The following is a 24,889-nucleotide window of genomic DNA, read 5'->3' as shown; positions in this document are numbered from 1 at the left end:
TATGATGGCAAAAAATAGTAATTTGCCATTCCTGCCTAGAAAGACTGAACTCTATTACACAACTCTACTATTAAATTTCAGGACACTGAAGACAATCATCTAGCCACTCTAGCTACACTGAAGCAGTTTTATAGCAAGTCTGCAAAAATGCTCTGACTTGTAAACAATGGTGCCAACAATACCTTGTGCACGCGTGCTAAGTCACTTCGATTGTGTCTGACTCTTCACAACTCTACAGACTGCAGCCCACAGGCCTCTCTGTTCTTGGTATTCTCCAGGCAAAAATACTGGAGTGGGTTACCATGCCCTCCTCCAGGGGGTCTTCCCGACCCAGGGCTCAAACCTGAGTCTCTTATGTCTTCTGCATTGGCAGGCTGGTTCTTTACCACTAGTATGCCTGGGAAGCTCCAATACCTGAGGCTGAGTATTTATAGATTCACATGAAAAAGTTTATCAGAATCATAAATATTTTATCTGATTCTAAATTTACCTTATATACAGAAAGTATTTCAATAATAATATATTACTTTCTCAGAACTGAATAATTTAAGGTAAAATGAAGGTTCATTTCTTCTGTTTGCACTCCATCTTGCTGTGTGCAGGAATCACTTTCTTTGGAGTTTAAGTGTTTCATTTAATTCATCTTCTTTAGGAATTTACCAGCGTGTATCTGGGTTAACTCAACAGCAATGGAGCAATTCTGGTCTGTGCCTGAATCAATTCATCACTTTCTGTCTCCATACAGGTTAGCCTAGGTTGTTCTTCCTTTTCCCTTCTTCATCATTCTCTTCTCCTTGCTTAAAACATCTTCCCTGATGCTTTAGATGAGATGACATCAAGCCATTTCTTCTGTGATGGTCACACTTGATGCAGTAATTATATATAGAGACACACTGAATATGTGTTCATCCATAGACTCTCTAAAATAGGAAAAATATGACAAGCCACAGGAAGATCAAACCTGAAAGATGACGGGCAGCTTTCATGCTTTCTTCTTCTTCTTCTTCTTTTTTTTTTTTTTTTTCAGAAAAATAGAAAAGCCCCAAAGTTATGCTTCTCTCCTGAACTTTATCAAGAGCAAGACTTACAGTGTATCATTTCTTTCTCATTTTCAGAAGTCGCATTATGAATCTCACTCTCTGTGTGAGTCAGGATTCTCCAGAGAAAGAGAACCAATAGGATGCATACATATGCAAGCATGCTCAGTCATGTCCAACTCTTTGCAATCCCATGGGCTGTGGCATGCCAGGATCCTCTGTCCATGGGATCTTCCCGGCAAGAATACTGGAGTGGGTTGCCATTTCCTACTCCAGGGGATCTTCCTGACCCATGGATGGAAACTGCATTTCCTATATTGGCAAGCAGATTCTTTACCACTGTGTGAACTACATATGTATGTGTAGTTGAGTAAGATGAATAGATATATTTACTATAAGGAATTGGCTCACAAGTTATGGAGACAGATAATCTGAAGATCTGCTGTTGGCAAGCTGGAGACCCAGGAGAATTTATAAGGCCTACTCACATAAGAGAGGAAAATATGCTTCACTCAGTCTTCCTTCAAATACTAATCTCACCAAGAGACATCCTCACAAACACACCCAAAATAATCTTTAATCTGAGTAATGCCTGGGCACCTTGTGGGCAAGTCACGTTGACACATAAAATTAGCCATCACACCATCCAGCTTCACCTGCTCCAATTGTACAAAAAAATCTGGAGGAAGTGTTCCATTCTCACCACTGTTCACTGAGAACTGGCAGTGGACTAGCCTGACTTCATTGTTGTTCTTGTTGTTTGATATAAAAATGAAAAGAAATAAAGTGCTCTAAGGTTGTCTCCTTTGGTTCTGAAACTCTCCATTTTAATGGTTTCTAAGGCTAAGTTTGACAGTGAAAGGACAATAACCTTTTCTTTAATCCATGACTAACATGAGGAAATACTTTACATGAATTTTATCTCTATGTCTATTCTACAGGTGGTATGCTAGTTACCTATTGCTGCATAATAAAGTACCCCCAAAACTTAAAACAGCAATAGACTTACTGGCTCTCACAGTTTGTATGGGTCAAGAATTTGAGAGCAATTTAGCTGAGTAATTCTTACTTAGGATATCTCGTGAGGTTGTAGTCAAGAAATGGGCCTGAGATGCAATCACCTTCAAGTTTGACTGGGGATCTGATTCCCAAGGGGCTCACTTAAACAGCTGACATTGTGGTGTTACTTGTCACTGGGAGATCTAGTTCTTCCCCAATTGACTGTTCCATGAGACTGCTTGAGTATTGAGTTCTTGAGTTCTCACAACACTGTCTGTCTTTCCCCAGAATGAGCAATTCAAGACAGTAATGTGGGAATAACAATGTTATTTATGGTCTAGCCTCAGAAGTCATATATTGTTCCTTTTTTAAAGTTTTGTTGGTCACATAGGTTAGTCCTGTTTAATATGGAAGGGGACTACCAAAGAGAGTGAATTTCAGGGGGCAAGAATCCTTTGGAGGCCATTTTGCACACTGACTTGACATAAATGTCTTGGCCAGATTCTAGGTGATAGCATTAGCTATTAGTTAATGCCATTAGGGAAAACACCGTATTTTCCGTTTACTGATGTATATAATTCAATCTAAAACCTTGCTACATCAAGAAAGATTGATTTTAACCAGTTTCTCACCCCAAAATTTATTAGTTCGGTTACAGACACAGGAGATTATACTAAATAATTGACAAGATTTTCCTATAATAAAAATGCCTGCAGTCTTCAATGTATTTGAAAATTTTTTCACTATTGATTGATTTCCAGCATTTTTATGGTAATAGAAGTTAAATCTATAATGTTATGTTCATATTCTCTTTTCGCAATATGCTAAACATTTTACAGTTTCCAATTCTTTCTCCTCATTTAAATTTCAAAATGAATAATCAGGGCAGTGACGTTTCTGGCATTTACCAACAGCTTATTCCCAACATTGTTTGATCTGTGGTTTATATCAGAGAATATGATATAGTATGCTAAATACTATAGCAGAATAATACAGAGAATGTTGTGTGGCCATAGGAAAGAAGTACTCACATCTTCGTGGGGCTGATACTAAGAAAGGTTTCATACAGGAACTGACATCTGAGTTATATTTTGAACAGAGTAGATGTTCACCAAACAGACTGGGTGAATCGGGTAGGTCAGTAGAGAAGATGTTTTACATTAAATGGCCAGATTATGCAAAAGCAAGAAAATGATGGGGTTCAGGGTGTGCTATTCCAAAATATGGCACCTTAGTGTATTGCATATTTTAACCCAAAGGAGTTTGAGAAAATAACAGAAGCAAAAAGGTAACTCTGACCCCCTCTCCTCACCCTTCTTCCCTGAAATAGTTCATAAAATCCTCATGTGAGAGGTGTCTTCTCTATACTAAAGGAAAGAAGCATCTTTATCTCCAGAGACAAAGGGATGCTGAAAAGAATTCTACTAAATAGCTCTTGCTAAAATTCCCCAGATTATTACAATTACCTCATGCTCCTTAATCTATCATATTCCTCCACAATTGCACATAAAATTACCATTTCTTTGGGTCTTCATTCCATTCTGAAAGCTCCTGTGTCACACAAAGCTTATATTGAATAAACTTGTTTGCCTTTCTCCTATTAATTTGTCTTTGTTAGTTTAATTCTCAAACCCAGTCAGGAAAGAGTTTTCCTTCTCTACGAAAGTCTGAAGTAGCACGGCTTATATATTAGCCTCCTATTATTCCTGTAACAAGTTATCACAGATGTGGTAGCTTGGTAGCTTAAACAATACAAGTATAATATCTTTCAGTCCTGTGATAGTTTCTTAAGTCTGACGTAAGTCTCACTGGCTAAAATTAAAATGTCAGTAGAATTACATTACTTTCTGAAGGCTCCAGAAAAGAACCCATTTCCTTGCCTTTTCCTTCTAGAGACTTCTAGAGGTCACCTACATTCTTTGTGGCCTTCTTCCTCTGCCTTTAAAGCCAGCAATGGTTTGTCGAGTTCTTTTCACATTGCCACCTCTCCGGTTCCCTATATCTGAGAAAAGTTCTCTGCATTTTAGAACTCAGTTTCCCAGGTGGCTCAGTGGTAAAGAATCTGCCTGCTCCTGCAGGAGATGTGGGTTCAATCCCTAGGTCAGGAAGATCCCCTGGAGGAGGAAATGACAGCCACTCCAGTATTCTTGCCTGAAAAAACCCATCAACAGAGAAGACTGGCAGATTATAGTCCATGGGGTTGCAAAGAGTTGGGCATGGCTGAGCACATACACACGTGATTAGATTGGGCCAACCTGGATAATCCAAGATAATTTCCTCATCAAGGTCTTTAACCTTGATCACATCTCAGCATACCTTTTGCCCTGTAAGATAATGTTCACAGGTTCCAAGAATTAGGATGTGAACATATTTAGGGGCCACTATTCTACCTCCTTCTTCTTAAATTTACCTAGCACAGACTATTCTGAAAAGAGCAGAAAGGTCAGCAGGGTTAGACATGTAGACTTCTTGGGAGTAAATGGCAAAGGATTAGGATAGAAAAGTAGGCCAAGGACTGTCCAAAAAAAATCAAGAGTGCTAGGCTAAGGAGATTGGGTATTACCTTACGTAGGGCATATTTGTTTTTTCACCTGCCCAGTATTCCTCACCAGTCCTCTTATTAACAGTGTTCCTATGGCATCCCACTCCAGTACTCTTGCCTGGAAAATCCCATGGGTGGAGGAGCCTGGTGGGCTGCAGTCCATGGGGTCGCTAAGAGTCGGACATGACTGAGCGACTTCACTTTCAATTTTCACTTTCATGCATTGGAGAGGGAAATGGCAACCCACTCCAGTATTCTTGCCTGGAGAATCCCAGGGACGGGGGAGTCTGGTGGGCTGCTGTCTATGGGGTCGCGCAGAGTTGGACATAACTGAAGCGACTTAGCAGCAGCAGCAGCAGCAGCAGCAGCTATTTGCCTTTTAAGAATTCCCCCTTGGGCATTCCACATTGATCAGGCTGCTAATCATATACATTGTCCCTCTATCCATAGAACTGGACCTGTTTCATGGGCCTGCCCTCTTAGCCTTTGTAATTAATCCAAGATGTAAGCATATTATTCTCTGAAGTATTATTCAGAGACTTTGACTTGAATTTCATGAATAATGAAAGAGAAAGCATCTCTTTTAGCTTTGAATTTGCTAGCCAGGATGATATAAAAATCTGAAATTATCTATGGCATTTCCTTCTCATCCCAGTCTCTGAGAGAAGCTCATCTGCTTATAAGAGATGAAACTATGAGAGAAAACAGAACCAACAAAGAGTGACCTTAAGACTAATTTAAATTTCTGGACCTGAAACTGTCCTTTTCTTTTCAGTAGGTTACTTGCAGTTGAGAAAGCCCTAAGTAACTCACCTTATGTGCTATGAGAAGTCTTTGAAAGGATGAAAGCAGTGGAGTGATGTGGCTAGGTTTGCCCTGGTGGCAACACACAGAATGGCTTGTAGTAAAGACAGAGAGTCATTGTGATCTAGGTGACGGCTGGTGTGTGGTTATGTTAGAACAGCCAAGCCAAAGAAGCAGAAAATTTTAGTATGAGGTGGCCAACAATGTCAAATGTCACAGAGAACTAGAAAATAAAAGCAAAAAGCATTTGTATCATTTGGCAAGGTGATGATTTTGACAATCTTAACAAGAGTTATATAAATGGCCTGGTTTATATAACAAGGCCATTATATATACAGTTGGAGACTGAGGCGTTGGTGTTTTAAACAATATTTTTACTGTTATATTTAACTATAAAAGTAAATAATTTTCATTGTAGAATATCCAACAAATGTACAAACAATAAAGAAAATGAAAATTACTAATAACTGTATCAGCCATAACTACTGTTGATGGTTTGATCATCCTTTCCAGACAATATATGATTCTGCATTTATCACTTAATGTTATATTGTCAGCAATTTGTCCTGTTATTAAGTAGCCTTTAAAGCATGACTTTTATTGGCTGCATAATATTCCATCATATATGATGGTCAATTGTTTATATATCTTTGAATATAAATTATAAGATCATAATAATAAATCATGTTAGAATAAATTTTAAAAATATTTTCCCTTTTGCATCTTAAATTTGTACCTCACAATCAATGCACTAGTATTTCTACTTCAAGTTCGTCTTTCTTTCAAGAATTTTTTTAAATTACCAATTGCCTGTGCATTTTTTACTATCACAAGCCATTGGCTTTCCCTTTCCATCTACTGTAGAGCAAAGTGTGTCATTTAGCTCTCTTTTGTTCCTGAAATAGTAAAGGAAATTTTTTTGTTTCCTTTTATGTCCCTTAGATGTGGCATCCTGTTTCCTACTGAGCCTTTTTGACCCAAGCCCTACAAGCTTTTGCTATTTCTCTATGATCTCCTCAGGAATTTGCCCTACATTCTACTTTCTGTGGTATTTCCATTTGTGCTTCATTTCCTTGTGAAGTTCCTTCTTAAGTAACTTTTATAGTCCTTGCCAATATTTTCTTATTGCAAATATAACAAGTTGTGCTGTTACTATATTTTGGGAAGTGTTTTGCTTGATCCAGTCAAAATCAGAATTTTTGACCAAACCCACATTTGACTTTATGGCCTTCAGCCACTAGAACCTGTAGTTGATTCATGTTGATGTTGGCAGAAACCAGCAAAATTCTGTAAATCAATTATCCTTCAATTAAAATAAATAAATTTTTTAAAAAAGAAGTTCATTTCAAAATCACCAAAAGGTAGATATTTGGAAGAAATTTACAGGAAACTAACATTTTATTCTGTTTTTGGAGTTTCATCACTTGTCTGACTAAATGCTCTACTTAAGAGGAGCGTACAGTAAATAAAAACCAGTGAAATTAAAATCCTTGACAAAATACAGATCATGACTCTACCATTTAATTTGTTGTTTTAGCTAACTGTAAATTCAATAATATATAGTTAAAGTATTTAAATAAAATGCATCAGTTAAAGCATTTAGGAAGCTAGGTATGACAGCATTTTATTCCATGCCTCTTTTTCTTCCTAAAAGATCAAAATAACGTTTTCAAACTTTCTCCTATAGTTTTACCAACATGACTTAAAATTTTTTATTATATAAAATTTCAAACATATACAGAAATAAAGAGAATAGTATTCTGAATACTCATGAACCCATCACCTAACTTCAAAACCTAGCAACAGATCTTATACCAACCATTCACTCCTATAGCCACCTAGGATCATTTGAAGAAAATCTTGGACTTATCTCATGTGTTCATATCTTGTGTATAACTCTGAACAATAAGGACTTTAAAATATAACCAAAATATCATTCAGTTCAGTCACTCAGTTGTGTCTGACTCTGCTACCCCATGGACTGCAGCACGCCAGGCTTCCCTGTCCATCACCAACTCCCAGAGCTTACTCCAACTCATGTCCATCGAGTCAGTGATGCCATCCAACCATCTCATCCTCTGCCATCCCCTTCTCCTCCTGCCTTCAATCTTTCCCAGCATTACCACATCTAAATAAAGATCAAACAATAATTCCTTACTATTCATGAGCCACTGATATTTAAATGGCCTCAATTCTCTGTTTATGTTTTACCCTTTTGTTTGGCTGAGTCAGGTTGTTACCAATGTCAATTATATTATAATTGGTTGATAGGTTTCTTAAGACTCTTTAAATATATAAGTTCATACTCTGCTTCTTTTTATTTTATTCTTTGAAATTTATTTGTTGATCAAATCATGCCCAAATCTTTTAAAAACTCTTTTATGAGTTTAACAATCTGTCATTTTAAAATAGCTTCTTTTAATATTAAAAGACTTCCCTGGTGGCTCAGACGGTAAAGCGTCTGCCTACAGTGCAGGAGACCCGGGTTCGATTCCTGGGTTGGGAAGATCCCCTGGAGAAGGAAATGGCAATCCACTCCAGTACTCTTGCCTGGAAAATCCCATGGACGGAGGAGCCTGGTAGGCTACAGTCCACGGGGCTGCAAAGAGTCGGACACGACTGAGCAACTTCACTTTCACTTTCTTTTAATATGAAACTCTATGTTTAAAATAATTAAACTCCTGTTTAAATGTAGTGATATAGCAGTAAGCTGTGTGGGGGTCTGCCTTCACTGCTGAATTTCTAGCACCTGACACACTAAGGAGTCTCTTGAATCATCTGGGGAATGGCCTAAACTCATTCATTTTGACGAGTTTTCATTTGTTCACTCATATGTTAAAAAAAAAAAAAATTTGTTGAGGACTTCTTTTATGTTAGACAGATACATGTATTTATATGTTTATACAATACAGACATTAAGTCTGTACCTTAGTCTTCAAATAAGAATAAATAAGAAATATTCCCATGAATAGACATATTCTGGTTAAACTTATCTTTAAAAGGATTATGTCACATATAGAGCCTGAATTGAATAATAAATGAAAATCTGTCTTACACTAGTTCCAGAGATTCAGTGGCTGAATAGAGAGACCAAGAAGAAAATCAGATAAGTAATTCTTTTGTCTGTTATGTATTGAACATCTACAACTCTTTTGTATACAGATTAAACATATTAAAGAGATTTATAATTTATTCCAGGTATAAGGAAAGCAAGGAGAATACAAGGAAAAGTCAAATCTGAAGAACTAGGAAAACACATCAGAATATGATGACAGTTTATCTAAGACATGACAGATAGGAAAGCTTAATGGTTAGTCCCAAAATTTCTATGTTTCACTACCAGAAGAGTGAGGTAGTAAATTGCAATTATTATGTAAAATAGCATATAAAAAATTTTCAATATATTGCACCCTAATTCTATTTATTATATTTAATACTAAAGACAGAAAGCTTTTTAATTATTTAAAAAATAAAGCTATTAGAATAATTTGGTAATTTTTTACATAATAGTCACTATAATCTGTTCCCATAGAATTTAAGCAGATGCAATTTTTTGTTATACACAGATGGTTTATGTCACACTTTAGTTTGGGTAAAATATATTTAAATACATTTCCAATTATTTAAAATGTGATATTATGAGCACTCTTTTCTAGCATGCATGGTGCAATGGTTAATCTTTTGTTATTGGAAATGCGCCCATTTATATTTGTAAAATGCTAAAGAAAGAAGTAATTATGCACTCAACTCTGGTTTTTAGGAGCAGATAATAAAACTTTAATAGTGTATTGAATAGGACTGAACTTATCTTCCAGATAATACAAATTTGTTAATCAGGACATGTCATAAATAATTGGATAAATGTGCTGCCAACAGCTTAATGGCCTGCGGAAACAAATAGATTCTCACTAGATAATCTATATATCTTATTGATTTATTGAAATCCTCTAAAATACTTCAGGTAGTAGAGATATCATAGAAGGAAATTTTCAAATCATTTTAGCGTTTTTAATTGTAAAATTCCTACCATTGTTATAATCTTATGTTATTATAAGTCTCTTTGTCTTCCAATAGAACACAAGCCAATTTAAAAATATTAATATATAAAACAATTAACATTATCAATACACTTCTGTATATTATCACCACTGAACTATGCCATCTTTGTGATAAAATATCAAAGTTTCAGTTTATTATGTTCATTTCTTTAAGGCTGAACATATACCAGAGAATCTTCCACAGTATATACTATTTTTGAGCTCTGATTGTATTGTTCATATTTTTAAATGGAATAAAGATCTAGAGCCTTTATGGAGAATCAAAGTCAATGACCTCATTCTTTCTAAACCCATAATCTTAGTGTTGCTATGGATGCATTGTGTGTCACGTATCCCACTCTGATGTAGTTGTTGGACCAAAACCATCAGATCATTACAATATGTTGGACAGTCTATTACTCCTTCTCTTGTATTGGATGATTTTTTAAATTATAAACACATTTGTTGTACTTTATAACTGCTGAGCATTCTACAGTTATCCAATCTGTAAAATGTATGTGTGTTGAAAAGTATGTATCAACTTTTATGCTAAGCACTTTACATGAATTATTTCCATTTAACCACAGAACAATTCTGTGACATAAGCATAATTTTTAATTCTTTGAGGAAATGAATCTAAGTTTCAGGAAGGCTAAGTAATTTGACTAAGATCACACAATTAGTAAGTAGCAGAGGAGATTAAGATGTGTCTAATTTTATTCTTCCAGACCTTTCATGAAGCAGTTAAAAGAAATACTCTATTGGGTACTGCTGTGACAAAGAGATGATAAGACACGGCTTGTGTCATTTAGGTGTTTAAAGTCTGGTGAAACATAGGACATACACACAAGTATTACTAGCATCAAAAATGAAAACTGGCCATGGAAGAGAAACAAATGATGTGCCGTGGGAGCTTATAGGAAGAAGTTATTCCTACTGGAAGTATCCTAGAACCTCTTATGGAGGACATGGAAGAACCTTGAAGCACTAATAAAATAAAGCCATAAGGAAGTTGAAAATGAGGATGAGGTAGCCACAGAATACAATGTGTAGAAAGACTAGCATGAGCGAAAACAGAGGGTCAAGAAAGCATGAGGCAGGTAATGAGTACAAGGAAGTCATTCCCTTAAAAGGGAAGGAAGGGAATATGCGTGAAGTTGGAGAAGAGTAAGCCCAGTAATGGGGAGCCTTGAAAGACATAGAATGATATAATGATGACAATGCCTATGACAACAATATTCATAGTGGTAATATAATTGCAACAATGGCAGTTAACAATGAATATTCGGGACTGATTTCACCCAGGATGGACTGGTTGGATCTCCTTACAGGCCAAGGGACTCTGAAGAGTCTTCTCTAACACCACAGTTCAAAAGCATCAATTCTTTGGCGCTCAGCTTTCTTCACAGTCCAACTCTCACATCCATACATGACTACTGGAAAAACCATAGCTTTGACTAGACAGATCTTTGTTAGCAAAGTAATGTCTCTGCTTTTGAATATGCTATCTAGGTTGGTCATAGCTTTTCTTCCAAGGAGTAAGCATCTTTTAATTTCATGGCTGCAGTCACCATCTGCAGTGATTTTGGAGCCCCAAAAATAAAGTCTGTCAGTTTCCATTTTTTCCCCATCTATTTGCCATGAAGTGATTGGACCAGAAAACAAAGCTCTTTTTCTGCCTCCATGACTCTGAGGCATTATGAATCTCAACTTATTTTAACTTATCTAACTACAACTACATGTTTGGAATAAAGAGGTTTTGGTCTTCAACATTTCTAAGACCATTCTATTCCTTTTTAAAATTTTTCATTTATATTGTAATTTTCAGCCGCTTGCCTCTGTATGAAGTAGATTAAAATCTTTGCATGGGAAGTTACTGAGATTTTCTCAAGTATGAAGAATTACACACAAGCTTGAGGTCCAAACTCTCTCAAAACTCATCCAACTTTACCTAAAGAAACATTTTATGGTTCCTGGGTAAATGAAGCAAAACCAAGTCTGTAGCCCTGAATGTTCAGGATTTTAGTAGAAAATGGAAATAAGCATTAACCTTGAGGTTGAAGATATTTGGAGGCAGAGAATTTCTGTTTTATAGAAATCTCAGACTCATCAGTTGTCTTTACCAAGAAACTAAACAAGTCTCTAGCACAGAAGGTATTTACCCTGCCCGTGAGATTTCAGAACAATTAAAATTGTCAAGCTATGATGATTAAATGAATTCGGTGTCTCATCTTTGTTCATACTTAATGACAATGCATCTGCTAAAGAGCAATGAGTGTTAAGTCTAAACCCAGAATTTCTTAGTGAATTCTGTCAAAAACATGGATTTCATAGGTTTTACGTGGTACTTGACTGTCTAACCAAGTTGATTTTTTGAAATTTGTTTATAAATCAGGGGTTAATAATTTTTAATAACATTATTATTTGTATTCTGTGTATTACAAGTAAGTATTAATCATTATAGCTAATATTTATTATAACAAATGTTTTATATTATTTTTGCTAACAGTTGCTTAGTGCATGCTATATGTGAAGTACTATCCTAAGTACTTTCCATATTTATTAGTTTTTTAATCTTCATATTCCTTCTTCTAAATCATATATTAATTTCCTTTTCACCACTTTGTGATGCATGCACAGAACACTTCGAATTTTTGTGTTGTCTTTCTGGCAATCAAAGAACGTTCATTTGCCATGACTATCAAACTAAGTTTGAGCCAATAAGATAAAATCTTCTCTATGGGAAGCATCAATCTCATGTAACTTCTACAGTTGAAGCATAGCAAGCTAAATTTCTTTCACAGGAAATTCAGTGAGCTCTTGAACCAGAGTTTGCTTCAGAAGGTTCTAAGATATTTAGAGGATATTTAGAATCCCCTCTGCTTAAAGAGGCAGGTCAGTTGGTCTGGTATTCCCATCTCTTTCAGAATTTTCCACAGTTTATTGTGATCCACACAGTCAAAGGCTTTGTCATAGTCAGTAAAGCAGAAATAGAGGTTTTTCTGGAACTCTCTTGCTTTTCCATGATCCAGCGGATGTCAGGAAGCAACAGTTAGAACTGGACATGGAACAGCAGACTGGTTCCAAATAGGAAAAGGAGTATGTCAAGGCTGTATATTGTCACCCTGCTTATTTAACTTCTATGCAGAGTACATCATGAGAAATGCTGGGCTGGAAGAAGCACAAGCTGGAATCAAGATTGCCAGGAGAAATACCAATAATCTCAGATATGCAGATGACACCACCGTTATGGCAGAAAGTGAAGAAGAACTAAAAAGCCTCTTGATAAAAGTGAAAGAGGAGAGTGAAAAAGTTGGCTTAAAGCTCAACATTCAGAAAATAAAGATCATGGCATCTGGTCCCATCACTTCATGGGAAATACATGGGGAAACAGTGGAAACAGTGTCAGACTTTATTTTTTTGAGCTCCAAAATCACTGCAGATGTTGATTGCAGCCATGAACTTAAAAGACGCTTACTCCTTGGAAGAAAAGTTATGACCAACCTAGATAGCATATTAAGAAGCAAAGACATTATTTTGCCAACACAGGTCTGTCTAGTCAAGGCTATGGTTTTTCCAGTAGTCATGTATGGATGTGAGAGTTGGACTGTGAAGAAAGCTGAGCACCAAAGAATTGATGCTTTTGAACTGTGGTGTTGGAGAAGACTCTAGAGAGTCCGTTGGACTACAAGAGATCCAACCAGTCCATTCTAAAGGAGATCAGTCCTGGGTGTTCTTTGGAAGGAATGATGCTAAAGCTGAAACTCCAATACTTTGGCCACCTCATGTGAAGAGTTGACTCATTGGAAAAGACTCTGATGCTGGGAGGGATTGGGGGCAGGAGGAGAAGGGGATGACAGAGGATGAGATGGCTGGATGGCATCACCAACTCAATGGACCTGAGTTTGAGTGAACCCTGGGAGTTGGTGATAGACAAGGAGGCCTGGAATGCTGCAATTCATGGGGTCGCAAAAGGTCGGACACGACTGAGTGACTGAACTGAACTGAACTGCTTAAAGACTGTCCACTTATTTACTTGGATTGTTTTGTCTATTTGTTCTTTAAGAGGTAGAAATTGTAGATTTCCTATACCTCCTCCTTCCTAGTTTCTTCCCTGCTTTATTCTTTCTCTCACATTCTCCCAGATAATGTTTGTGTAACAAAAATGTGATCATATCTCTTGGTTCTGTTTCTTTTTCCTCATTTAATTGAAGTGTATTTGACATGCAATATTATGTTGCTCAATATGTCAGCAAATTTGAAAGACTCAGCAGTGGCCACAGGACTGGAAGAGGTCAGTTTTCATTCCAATTCCAATGCCAAAGAAACTTCCAACTATTGTACAATTGTCCTCATTTCTCATGCTGGCAAGGTTATGCTCAAAATCCTTCAAGCTACGTTTCAGCAGTATGTGAAATGAGAACTTCCAGGTGTACAAACTGGGTTTTGAAGAGGCAGAGGTACCAGAGATCAAACTGTCAACATTCATTGGATCATGGAGAAAGCAAGGGAGTTCCAGAAAAACATCTACTTCTGCATCATTGACTATGCTAAAGCCTTTGACTCTGTGGATCACAACAATCTCTGGAAAATTCTCAAAGAGATGGGAATACCAGACCACCTTACCTGTCTCCTGAGAAACCTACATATGAGTCAAGAAGCAACAGTTAGAACTGGACATGGAACAATGGACTGGTTCAAAATCAGAAAAGGACTATAACAAGGGTGTATATAATTTCCCTGTTTATTTAACTTATATGCAGAGTACATCATATGAAATGCCAGGCTAGATGAATCACAAACTAGAATCAAGATCGCCAGGAGAAACATCAACAATCAACAACCTCAGATAGATATGCAGTTGAGACCACTCTAATGGCAGAAAGTGAAGAGGCACAAAAGAGCCTCTTGATGAGGGTGAAAGAGGAGAGTGAAAAAGCCGGCTTGAACTTAATGTTAAAACACTAAGATAATGGCATCTGCTCCCATCACTTCATGGCAAATAGAAGGAGAAGAAGTGGAAGCAATGACAAATTTTTTATATTCTTAGGCTCCAAAATCACTGCAGATGGTGACTGCAGCCATGAAATTAAAAGACTCTTGCTCCTTGGAAGGAAGGCTATGACAAACCTAGAAAGCATATTAAAAAGCAGAGACATTACTTGACCATATAGTCAAAGTTTTGGTTTTCCCAGTAGTCATGTCCGAATGTGAGAGTTGGACCATACAGAATCCTGAGCACTGAAGAATTAATGCTTTCTAATCATGGTGATAGAGAAGACTCCTGAGAGTCCCTTGGACTGCAAGGAGATCAAACCAGTCAATCCTAAAGGAAATCAGTCCTGAATATTCATTGGAAGGAGTGTTGCTGGAGCTGAAGCTCCAATACTTTTTGGCCACCTGATGTTAAGAGCCGGCTCATTGGAAAAGACTCTGGTGCTGGGAAAGATTGAAGGCAAAAGGAGAAGGGGGCGGCAGGGGATGAAATGGTTACATAGCATCACCAACTCAATGGACATGAATTTGGGCAAACTCCAGGAGTTGGTGGGGGATGGAGGAGCCTAGTGTGCTGCAGTCCATAGAGTTGCAAAGAGTCAGATACAACTTAACAACTGAACAACAACAATTATATGTTACAGGTGTACAATATAGTGACTCACAATTTTCAAAGGTTATACTCCGTTTATAGTTACTATAAAATATTGGTTATATTCCCAGTGTTGTATAATATATCCTTGTAGCTTATTTTATATATAATAGTCGGTACCTCTTAATCTCCTAACTCTTCATTGCTCCTCACCCCATTCTCTCTTTTCACTGGTAGCCACGAGCTTGTTCTCTATATCTGGAAATCTGTTTCTTTTTAAAAACATATTCTCTACTTTGTTGTGTTTTACATATCCCATGTACAAGAGATATCATACCATATTTGTTTTTCTCTACCCGGCTTATTTCACTTAGCGTAATACCCTCCGAGTCCATCCATTTTGCTACAAATGGAAAGTATCTCTGTTCTTGAGAAAGAAAATACTTACTCTTTTCCATGGCATAAAATTACTTGATTATCTGTCTCCTACCCACCTATCTTTCCCTATCTCCTATAGCATTATCCTCCTCAGACATGTATATATAACCTTTGAATTCCAGTAATAATGAATCATTTTAACCATTTTTTAACTCAAACATATCTTTCCCTCATCCTAGTCCCTCTGCCTGGAATTCCATTATATTAGTCAAGGCTCTCCAGAGACACAGAATGAGTAGGGTATATAGATAGACATGTCTAAGATTTATTACAGGAACTGGAGACTGAGTCCCACAGTCTACTGTCTGCCGATTGCCGACCAGGAAAGCCTGTAGTGTAATTCAGTCTGAGTCCTAAGGGCCAGGACTCAGAGCACCAGTGTTGAAGTGCAGGAGGAGATGAATGTTCCAGTTCAAGCATAGAGTTAATCTGCTTTACTCTTTTTGTTCTAATAGATTCTTACTGGATTGGACAATGCCCACATACACTAGTGAGGGTAATCTTTATTCAGTCTACAGATTCAAATGCTATTCTCGTCCAGAAGCACCCTCACAGACATATTCAGAACTAGACATTTTACAAGCTCTTAGTAGAGCTTAGTTAGCTCTTAGTTCAGTAAAATTGACACATAAATTAACTATCACCATCATCTTTTTATTTGCCTCTCAAACTCCTCCTAAATCTTCAAGTCACAGATCAAATGGACTCTTCTATAAATTCTATACCTGAGTCAATTTAAGCATCCTTGCCTTCCTTCTATATATTCGGTATCTTTTACACATCTCCATTATAGAATTCATCATCCTGCATGGTGATTTTCTCTCAACTAGACTAAGATTCTAAGGGCAGGACAAGTTTTCTTTCCTCTCTGGTCTTAAAACAATGACTGGCACATGGGAGGCTTCAGTGACTTAATGCTATATACAGCTTCTCAAAGATTCAAACATTTGCTAGTATGCCTTAAAGAAGGGGAAAAAAGAATGTAATCAAAGGAATTATGATTTTTTTTTTCCAATCAGGTATGGCCCATATATATTTATACATTGTTGTCTGCCAGAAGATTTTAGCATTTTAGGCTTAAATTTCATTTCCTATTTTAGACCATACCCCAGCACAGAAGTTGTCAGATCTGTTTTGTAAAGGCTGGTATTTCTTAAGTGTTCCATGAAGATTTTAGTTCAAAATAAATTCAAGGCCTTAGGGAAAACTGAATCTGAGCTCCTGACTTCCCTTAGCATTTAAACACCAAAGCATGATCTTGGAGCATTTTCCTGTTTACATCTTGACTTTGTGATCCAGAATTCTGTTGAACTGCAACATTCCACAAATCCTAAAATAACTAATCCTTTTGCCTCTGCTATTGTCTGCTACCTCTGCTTTATGTTTCTTTCTTTTTAACTTTTTATTTTATACTGAAGTATAGTTGATTAAAAATGTTTGATAGTTTCAGGTTTGCTGCAAAGTGATTCAGTTACACATACATACATGTCTGTCTTTTTCCAAATTCTTTTCCCATTTAGGTTGTTGCATAATATTGTACATTTCTATTTTTGCATTTCAGAATAGTTGTCCTTTTATCAGTAGAAGAGACATTTTTCTTATTGCATCATCTCTTTTCCTGTTAATTTTCATTGTAAGTTTTTCTCCATTTGGAAAATAGATATATAGCTTATGATTCCCAGCTCAGAGGGTATTCAGGATTGGAAAAATGAGATATCGATACTTTTTAGTTACAAATAGAATCATTAGTCAGGATTTTTGTTACATTGTCCTACAGGAATGAGCACTGTTCACTCCTGGCTCCTACACCTGTGTTACAAAATATAAAAGACAGAACAGGCTCACATAGAAACCAACACCATAGTTATTTGTTGAATGTGCAGATTTCTCCCCCAAATGTGGACACTGCTTTCGCAGGAAGTTTAGTGGGCTCTTTACCAATTTCTTTAAAAATGACCAGTTTTTATTTGAAATATGTTAGAATAAATAACTTAATAGACCTGTCTGTTCATTATGAAGCTAGGAATAAGAATTATCCTCTCCATTCCTTGCCCCTCCTGTTTATTCTCATTTCACTTTAAATGGATGTGAAGAGCAGACTGCTCAATGCTGAAGACCTAGCTATTGGTGCCTGTTAGATAAGACCAAGCCCCTAATGACATCATGGGATTTGGGATTCTGATCACTTCACGGTACAATGAGCTTTCCTCTGTTATTTGTCCAGACTAATCACCCCATGCACTTTTGTCTGTTTGAAACAAAGAGAACTGGGCAAGGAAAAGCACTGATGGCTCAGAACCAGTCCCTTTGATTGAGAGACTGAATGAACAATATAAGTATATATTCTACTGACAGTAAAGATAATTACACAGCCTAGCATTTGAATAGCTCTTTATAGTTCATAACGGGTTTTTCACACAGGTTATTTCGTTTTAGCTTCAAACAAAACCATAAGATAGGTAGGTAAATAGGTAAATTATCACCCTTATTTCACTGAAGAGAAACTAAGCCCCAGAAACGTGCCTAGAAAGGAACTCCTTCTATTTCTGTGTGCTCCATCTCAAGAATCGATTCAAACCCAGGCAAACTGGTTCCAGAGTCTGGGCCCTTAACTGGCATCCCTCTTATTGAGGCAGCATTTTCCTGGACACATAGCACAGGCATCTATGCATTGCAGTCCAGAGAGGCTAAGTACCCACGTGGAAACAATACTGAAGCTGCTGTTTCTCAGGAGCACAGAAAAGCCCTTTGTTAGAGTCAAATAAAAATATCCAAGTGATAGGATTTACCTTCTTCCACCGCTCAGTATTCCTTCCGGCGTTTTCTCGTTATTTTGTACTTTAGAAGCCAAGAATCATAAATATAAGATGAAGGGTGGGAAGGAGAATTAACAGAACAACTGGGAAACCATTTTTAAAACAAATCTGCTAGTATGTGGCTGGGTGAATAAATATTCTCCCTCCTGCAAAAGGGCAAGGTTCATACCCTGTGGCCCTGGAACAGGGGAGGATAGAGTAGTGGCTAAAATCTTAGACTCTGGAGCCAGGCTCTCAGGGTTCTAGTCTAACTGTGCAAATTTAAACAACCTATGACCTATGTATTTTATTATTCTCCTGTATAAAAAGAGATGATAACAATAGTACTTCACTTGTGAAAATAATATGAGTTATTGAAGGAAAGCTATGACAAACCTAGACTGCATATTTAAAAAGCGGAGACATCACTTTACCAACAAAGGTCTATATAGTCAAAACTTCAGGTTTTCCAATTGTCATGTACGGATGTAAGAGTTAGACCATAAAGAAAGCTGAGCGCTGAAGAATTGATGCTGTCAAATTGTGGTGCTGGAGAAGACCCTTGAGAGTCGCTTGGACTGCAAGGAGATCAAACAAGTCAATCCTAGAGGAGATCAACCATGAATATTCACGGGGAAGACTGTTGCTGAAGCTGAAGCTCCAGTATTTTGGCCACCTGATGCAAAGAGCTGACTCATCGGAAAAGATCCTGCTGCTGGGAAAAACTGAAGGGGAAAGAAGAGGGCAGCAGAGGATGAGATGGTTAGGTTGCATTACCAACTCAATTGACATGAATTTGGGCAAACTCCAGGAAATAATGGAGGACAGAGAGAGGAGCCTGGTGTGCTGCAGTCCATGGGGTCACAAAGAGTTGGACAAGATTTAGCAACTGAATAACAACAATATGTGTATATTATTTGAGTCTTACCATAGTAAATGCATGTTTGTTATTATTTTACATAATGAGATATTATTTTAAAGACCTGATGTGTATAGGTGCTCAATAAATATTAGCTCTCTTCTTTTATATTTAGTTTAGATTACTGGAAAGACTCACATTCTTTAAAAAGTATTTGCCTTCTATCAGTTACCTTGGTGCTAGAATAAACAGCTATTTATTATATTTTTGAGAGATTACCAGCTTCTTTTTTTTAACTCTTGTCCAGCGGCTCTCCTCTATCCCTTCCTAAATGTCATTTTCCTTTTTAAGAAATGTGATACCTCTTGCCTCTGCCAAATCATTTTACCCACCTTAACTGTTTCATCAGTTTTAGCCTGGAGGCACCTTACTGAAATAGGTAGTGTTTCTCTTTTGCTCATGAAACCTAGAATTACTTAGGTGGTTTTCTCTAATTCATTTATCCTCTATACTGTCACAATGAGAAGTCATGTCTCTAAGTGTTTAATTCCTCTAATCTCTATTGACATTTTCTCAGTGGTAAGCTAGTATTCTCCACTGGCCTATAAATTACTTTGCCGACAAAGGTCCATCTTGCCAAAGTTATGTTTTTGCAGTAGTCATGTATGGATGTGAGAGGTGGACTATAAAGAAATCTAAGCACTGAAGAATCGATGCTTTTGAACTATGGTGTTGGAGAAGACTCTTGAGAGTCCCTTGAACAGCAAGGAAATCAAACAGTCCATCCTAAAGGAAATCAGTCCTGAATATTCATTGGAAGGACTGATATTGAAGCTGAAGCTCCAATATTTTGGCCACCTGATGCAAGAGGCTGAATCATTAGAAAAGACCCTGATGCTTGGAAAGATTGAAGGCAGGAGGAGAAGGGGACAGAGGATGAGATGGTTGGATGGCATCACCAACTCGATGGATGTGAGCTTAAGCAAGCTCTGGAGTTGGTGATGGACAGGGATGTCTGGCGTGCTACAGTCCATGGGGTTGCAAAGAGTCGGACACAACTGAGCGACTGAACTGAGGGATGTACAAAGCTATAGTCCCACTGCCTAGCAAAATGCTAGGAACAAGAGGTACTTATTAAATATTTGTTGAAGAAATCAGTCAGTGCTGAAGGAATTAAGTATAAGAAAAGTATCCTATCCTCTCCTCAATTAACTAGAACCTAATAAAGAAATTATCTGAAATTAAGCAGTATGTGAGTTGCCTTATACTTTTAAAAGAAAAAAAATAATTTTAGAGACCTAAACTGATATCATGGATTTAATTTAATACAGTTATAACAGTTTCAGATCATACCCTGGAGTAACCATACATTCATTTCAATGGCTTAGGCCTTCTATGTGCTTAGTTGCTCAGTCGTGTCCAACCAACTCTTTGTGACCCCATGGACTGTAGCCCACCAGGCTCCTCTGTCCATGGGGATTCTCCAGGCAAGAATCTTGGAGTAGATTTCTGTGCCTTCCTCAGAGGCCTTCTATAGCTACACTATATGCAATGAGAATATTTATGAACATGTCAAAAATGAGCTAGTGTCATCGTGCCCTTATAACACAAGTCAGGATTTTGGACTTTGAACCTGCTCTTCCCACTGCCTCAAACTCTCTTTTCCTAAATACCAGAAAAGTTTGTTCACTACATTCCACTATATTCCAGTCTCTGTTCAAAGGCATTCCCTGACAATAGTGTTTAAAATGAGTCAGTTTTTTCACCTACCATTCTTTATTTTCTTTTTCTACTTTTGAAAAGCTTTGTAAACTAGGTTTATTTAAGTATAATTGCCCTACACTTAATTACACAAATTAAAATTTGATGTTTAACAGATACACCTATGAAACCATTATCACAATCAAGAAAACAAGCATATTCAAAAGTTTCCTCACGTTCCTTTATAATCCTTTTCACTCCCCTTCTTCCCACCCCTAGGTAGTCACTGACCTATCCTGTCACTGTAGATAAGTTTGCATTCTCTAGAATTTTATGTAAATAGAATCACTTTTCTGGAGAGTCTGTCTTTTTTTTTTTCAAATTTAGTTCAGTCGCTCAGTCGTGTCCAGCTCTTTACAACCCCATGGACTGTAGCACGCCAGGCTTCCCTCCATCACCAATTCCTGGAGCTTGCTCAACTCATATCCATTGAGTTTATGATGCCATCCCACCATCTCATCCTCTGTTGTCCTCTTCTCCTTCCACCTTCAATCTTTCCCATCATCAGGGTCTTTTCCAAGGAGTCAGTTCTTCATATCAGGTGGCCAGAGTATTGGAGCTTCAGCTTTAGCATCAGCCCTTCCAATGAATATTCAGGACTGATCTCCTTAGGATGGACGGTTTGATCTCCTTGCAGGCCAAGGGACTCTCAAGAGCCTTCTCCAACACCACAGTTCAAAAGCATCAATTCTTTGGCACTCAGCTTTCTTTATGGTTCCAACTCTCACATCCATACATGACCACTGGAAAAACCATAGCTTTGACTAGACGGACCTTTGTTGACAAAGTAATGTCTCTGCTTTTGAATATGCTGTCTAGGTTGGTCATAGCTTTTCTTCCAAGGAGCAAGCATCTTTTAATTTCATGGCTGCAATCACCATCTGCAGTGATTTTGGAGCCCAAGAAAATAAAGTCTGTCACTGTTTCCATTGTTTCCCCATCTGTTTGCCATGAAGTGATGAGACTGGATGCCATGATCTTCGTTTTCTGAACGTTGAGTTTTAAGCCAGCTTTTTTCACTCTCCTCTCTCATTTTCATCAAGAGACTCTTCAGTCTCTCTTTGCTTTCTGCCATAAAGGTGGTGTCATCTGCATATCTGAGGTTATTGATATTTCTCCCAGCAATCTTGATTCCAGCCTGTGCTTCATCCAGCCCAGCGTTTCACCTGATGTACTCTGCATATAAGTTAAATAAGCAGGGTGACAATATACTGCCTTCTGGTTTCTTTTACCCTGCAAAATTATTTTAACATTCCATATGATGAATGTATCATCTGTTCATTTCTTTTTATTAATGAATATTATTACATTGTGTGGATGTACTACAATTTGTTTATTTGCCTGTTGATGGACTTCTAGGCTGTTTCCATGGACCATGGGATCGCAAAGAGTTGTATACAACTGAGTCAGCATGCATACAGTTATTGGCTAATACAAATAAGGCTGCTGTAAACACTCATCTACAAGTCTCTATGTGTCATATGCTTTCATTTCTCTAGGGTAAATTCCTAGCAGTAGACAAGGTGGGCCACGTAGTAGGTGTATATTTGACTTCTAAAGAAAATATCAAACCATGATTCATAGCATTGTCAGCACTTGGTGTGGTCAGACTTTTTTAACTTTAGACATTTTAATAAATGGTATCACGTTATGAAGGAAATGGCAACCCACTCCAGTGTTCTTGCCAGAGAAATCCAATGGACAGAGGGCTACAGTCCATGGTGTCACAAAAGAGTCAGACACAGCTTAGTGGCTAAACCACAAGTGGTATCATATTATGGTTTCATTATAAGTTTGCACATTCTTAATGATGTTAAACATCTTTTCACAAGCTTATTTGCCATCCATGAGTCTTCTCTGGTGAAATATCTGTTCAAATCTTTTGCCCATTTAAAAACATTGATTTGTTTCTAGAGACTTCCCTGGCAGTTCAGTGGTTAAGACTCTGTGCTTCCAATGCAAGGTGCATGGGTTTGATCCCTGGTCTGGGAACTAAGATCCCACATGCCACACAGTGTAGCCAAAAAAAAAAAAAAAAAATTGGTTTGTTTCCTTGTTAGTGAGTTTTGAGAGTTCTTTATATATTCTGAATACAAGTATGCTATCACATGCAATTTGCAAATGTTTTCTTCTAGTTAGCATCTTGCTTTTTCATTATTGTACAGAAAGGATTAAAATTTTAAAGTTTTGATGAATTATAATGATCAATTTTTTTTTATTTTAGAATTGTGCTTTTATTACCTAACCTAAGTTCAAGATTTTTCCCAAATTATTTTCCTAAATTTTCTTCTATGTGTTTTTAGTTTTATGTTTTATGTTTAGGCCTATGATTTTTAGCTAACTTTTATACATGGCATGAGATATGAATTAAAATCTATTTTTGCATATGGATCTCTAATTATTTCAGCATTATTCATTAAAGAGGCTCTCCTTTCTTCATAGAATTGCCTTTTTACCTTTGTAAAAAATAAACTGATTTCTTGAATTCTTGAAATGACAAAATGACAGAGCTGGAGAACAGATTAGTAGTTGCCAGAGATTAAAAAGCAGATAGGGAGAAAGAGGGCCATAGCTATGACAAGATAGCAGGTGCCTGTTGTGGTACTATCTTTATCTTGACTGAAGTGATAGTCACACAGTTTATACATGTAATAAAATTGCATAGAACTAAACATGTACACATGCACACACAAATGAGTATATATAAAACTACTGAAGTATGAATAATCAGTGGTTTTTATCAGTGCCAAATATCTGGTTGTGATATCACACTATAGTTGCACTAGCTGTTACCACTGGGGAAAACTGGGTGAGTCTGCTGAAAAGTTACATCTAGAGATAGCAGGCAAAGAACTAAACCAAATATCATGTACCCATTACGGACTATTATGCAACTATTTAAAAGAACAAATTAGAGCTTATCATTTACTTGTTAGAATTTTCATAACGCTTTGTTGAATGATAAAAGCCTGTTTCAGAAATGTGTAATATGATTCTAATTTTAGGAAATGATGCCCAAAAATATCCTCATCAGTTCAATGCAGCCGCTCAGTCATGTCCCACTCTTTGCGACCCCATGAATTGCAGCACGCCAGGCCTCCCTGTCCATCACCAACTCCCGGAGTGCACCCAAACTCGTGTCCATTGAGTCGGTGATGCCATCCAGCCATCTCATTATCTGTCGTCCCCTTCTCCTCCTGCCCCCAATCCCTCCCAGCATCAGAGTCTTTTCCAATGGGTCAACTCTTCACATGAGGTGGCCAAAGTATTGGAGTTGCAGCTTTAGCTTCAGTCCTTCCAAAGAACACCCAGGACTGATCTCCTTCAGAATGGACTGGTTGGATCTCCTTGCAGTCCAAGGGACTCTCAAGAGTCTTCTCCAATACCACAGTTTGAAAGCATCAATTCTACACACACACACACACACACACACATATATATAGATATATATATAAAATATATATATATAAACATACATATTTGTACATAGCTGTGGTGTGTGTGTAAGACAGATTTGACAATGGATACAAACATATGAAGAAAGATACTTGTTTGTTAACATGAATTACCTTGATGGGAGAATGGATGACATGGGTGGTTTGGAGATACTGGGAGAAGGAGTAACCAAGAAAAATAGAAAAAGAAAAAAAATACTAATATGTAAACCAATAATAATGTATTCTTATATGCAATTATTTGTTTTGTGTTGTTACAAATTTATAGAAAATTTAAGAACTAATTGTTTTTATTTTACTATTATTATTTGATAACTAAATTTATTCAGATATAATTTACATGTCATTCAATCCACCCAAAATGTATAATTCAGTAGTTTGTGGTGTATTCAGAGTTGTACAACAATTGCCACCGTAAATTTTAAAACACTTTATCACTGTAAAAAGAAGTCCCATATCCATTATCAATTATTCCCCTTTTCCTCCCAATTCCACTGGCCATATTCTTGCCTGGAAAATCTCATGCACAGAGGAGCCTGGTGGGCTACAGTCCATGGGGGTCACGAAAGAGTTGA

At 37.2% G+C, this 24,889-nt stretch overlaps 1 protein-coding gene and 1 non-coding gene across 6 annotated transcripts in view; both read left to right on the top strand.

Moving 5' to 3' along the window:
- ANKS1B (ankyrin repeat and sterile alpha motif domain containing 1B) overlaps positions 1-24,889 on the top strand; it is a 1,156,475-nt gene that overhangs the window by 691,146 nt on the left and 440,440 nt on the right. The window lies entirely within an intron of this gene.
- On the top strand, positions 7,817-7,888 carry TRNAC-ACA (transfer RNA cysteine (anticodon ACA)). Its single transcript has one exon. It is a non-coding gene; the product is annotated as a tRNA-Cys (tRNA).

This window comes from Ovis aries, chromosome 3, assembly GCF_016772045.2.
Source record: "Ovis aries strain OAR_USU_Benz2616 breed Rambouillet chromosome 3, ARS-UI_Ramb_v3.0, whole genome shotgun sequence".
Classification (NCBI taxonomy): domain Eukaryota; kingdom Metazoa; phylum Chordata; class Mammalia; order Artiodactyla; family Bovidae; genus Ovis; species Ovis aries.
This window is presented reverse-complemented; position numbering and strand designations above follow the sequence as displayed.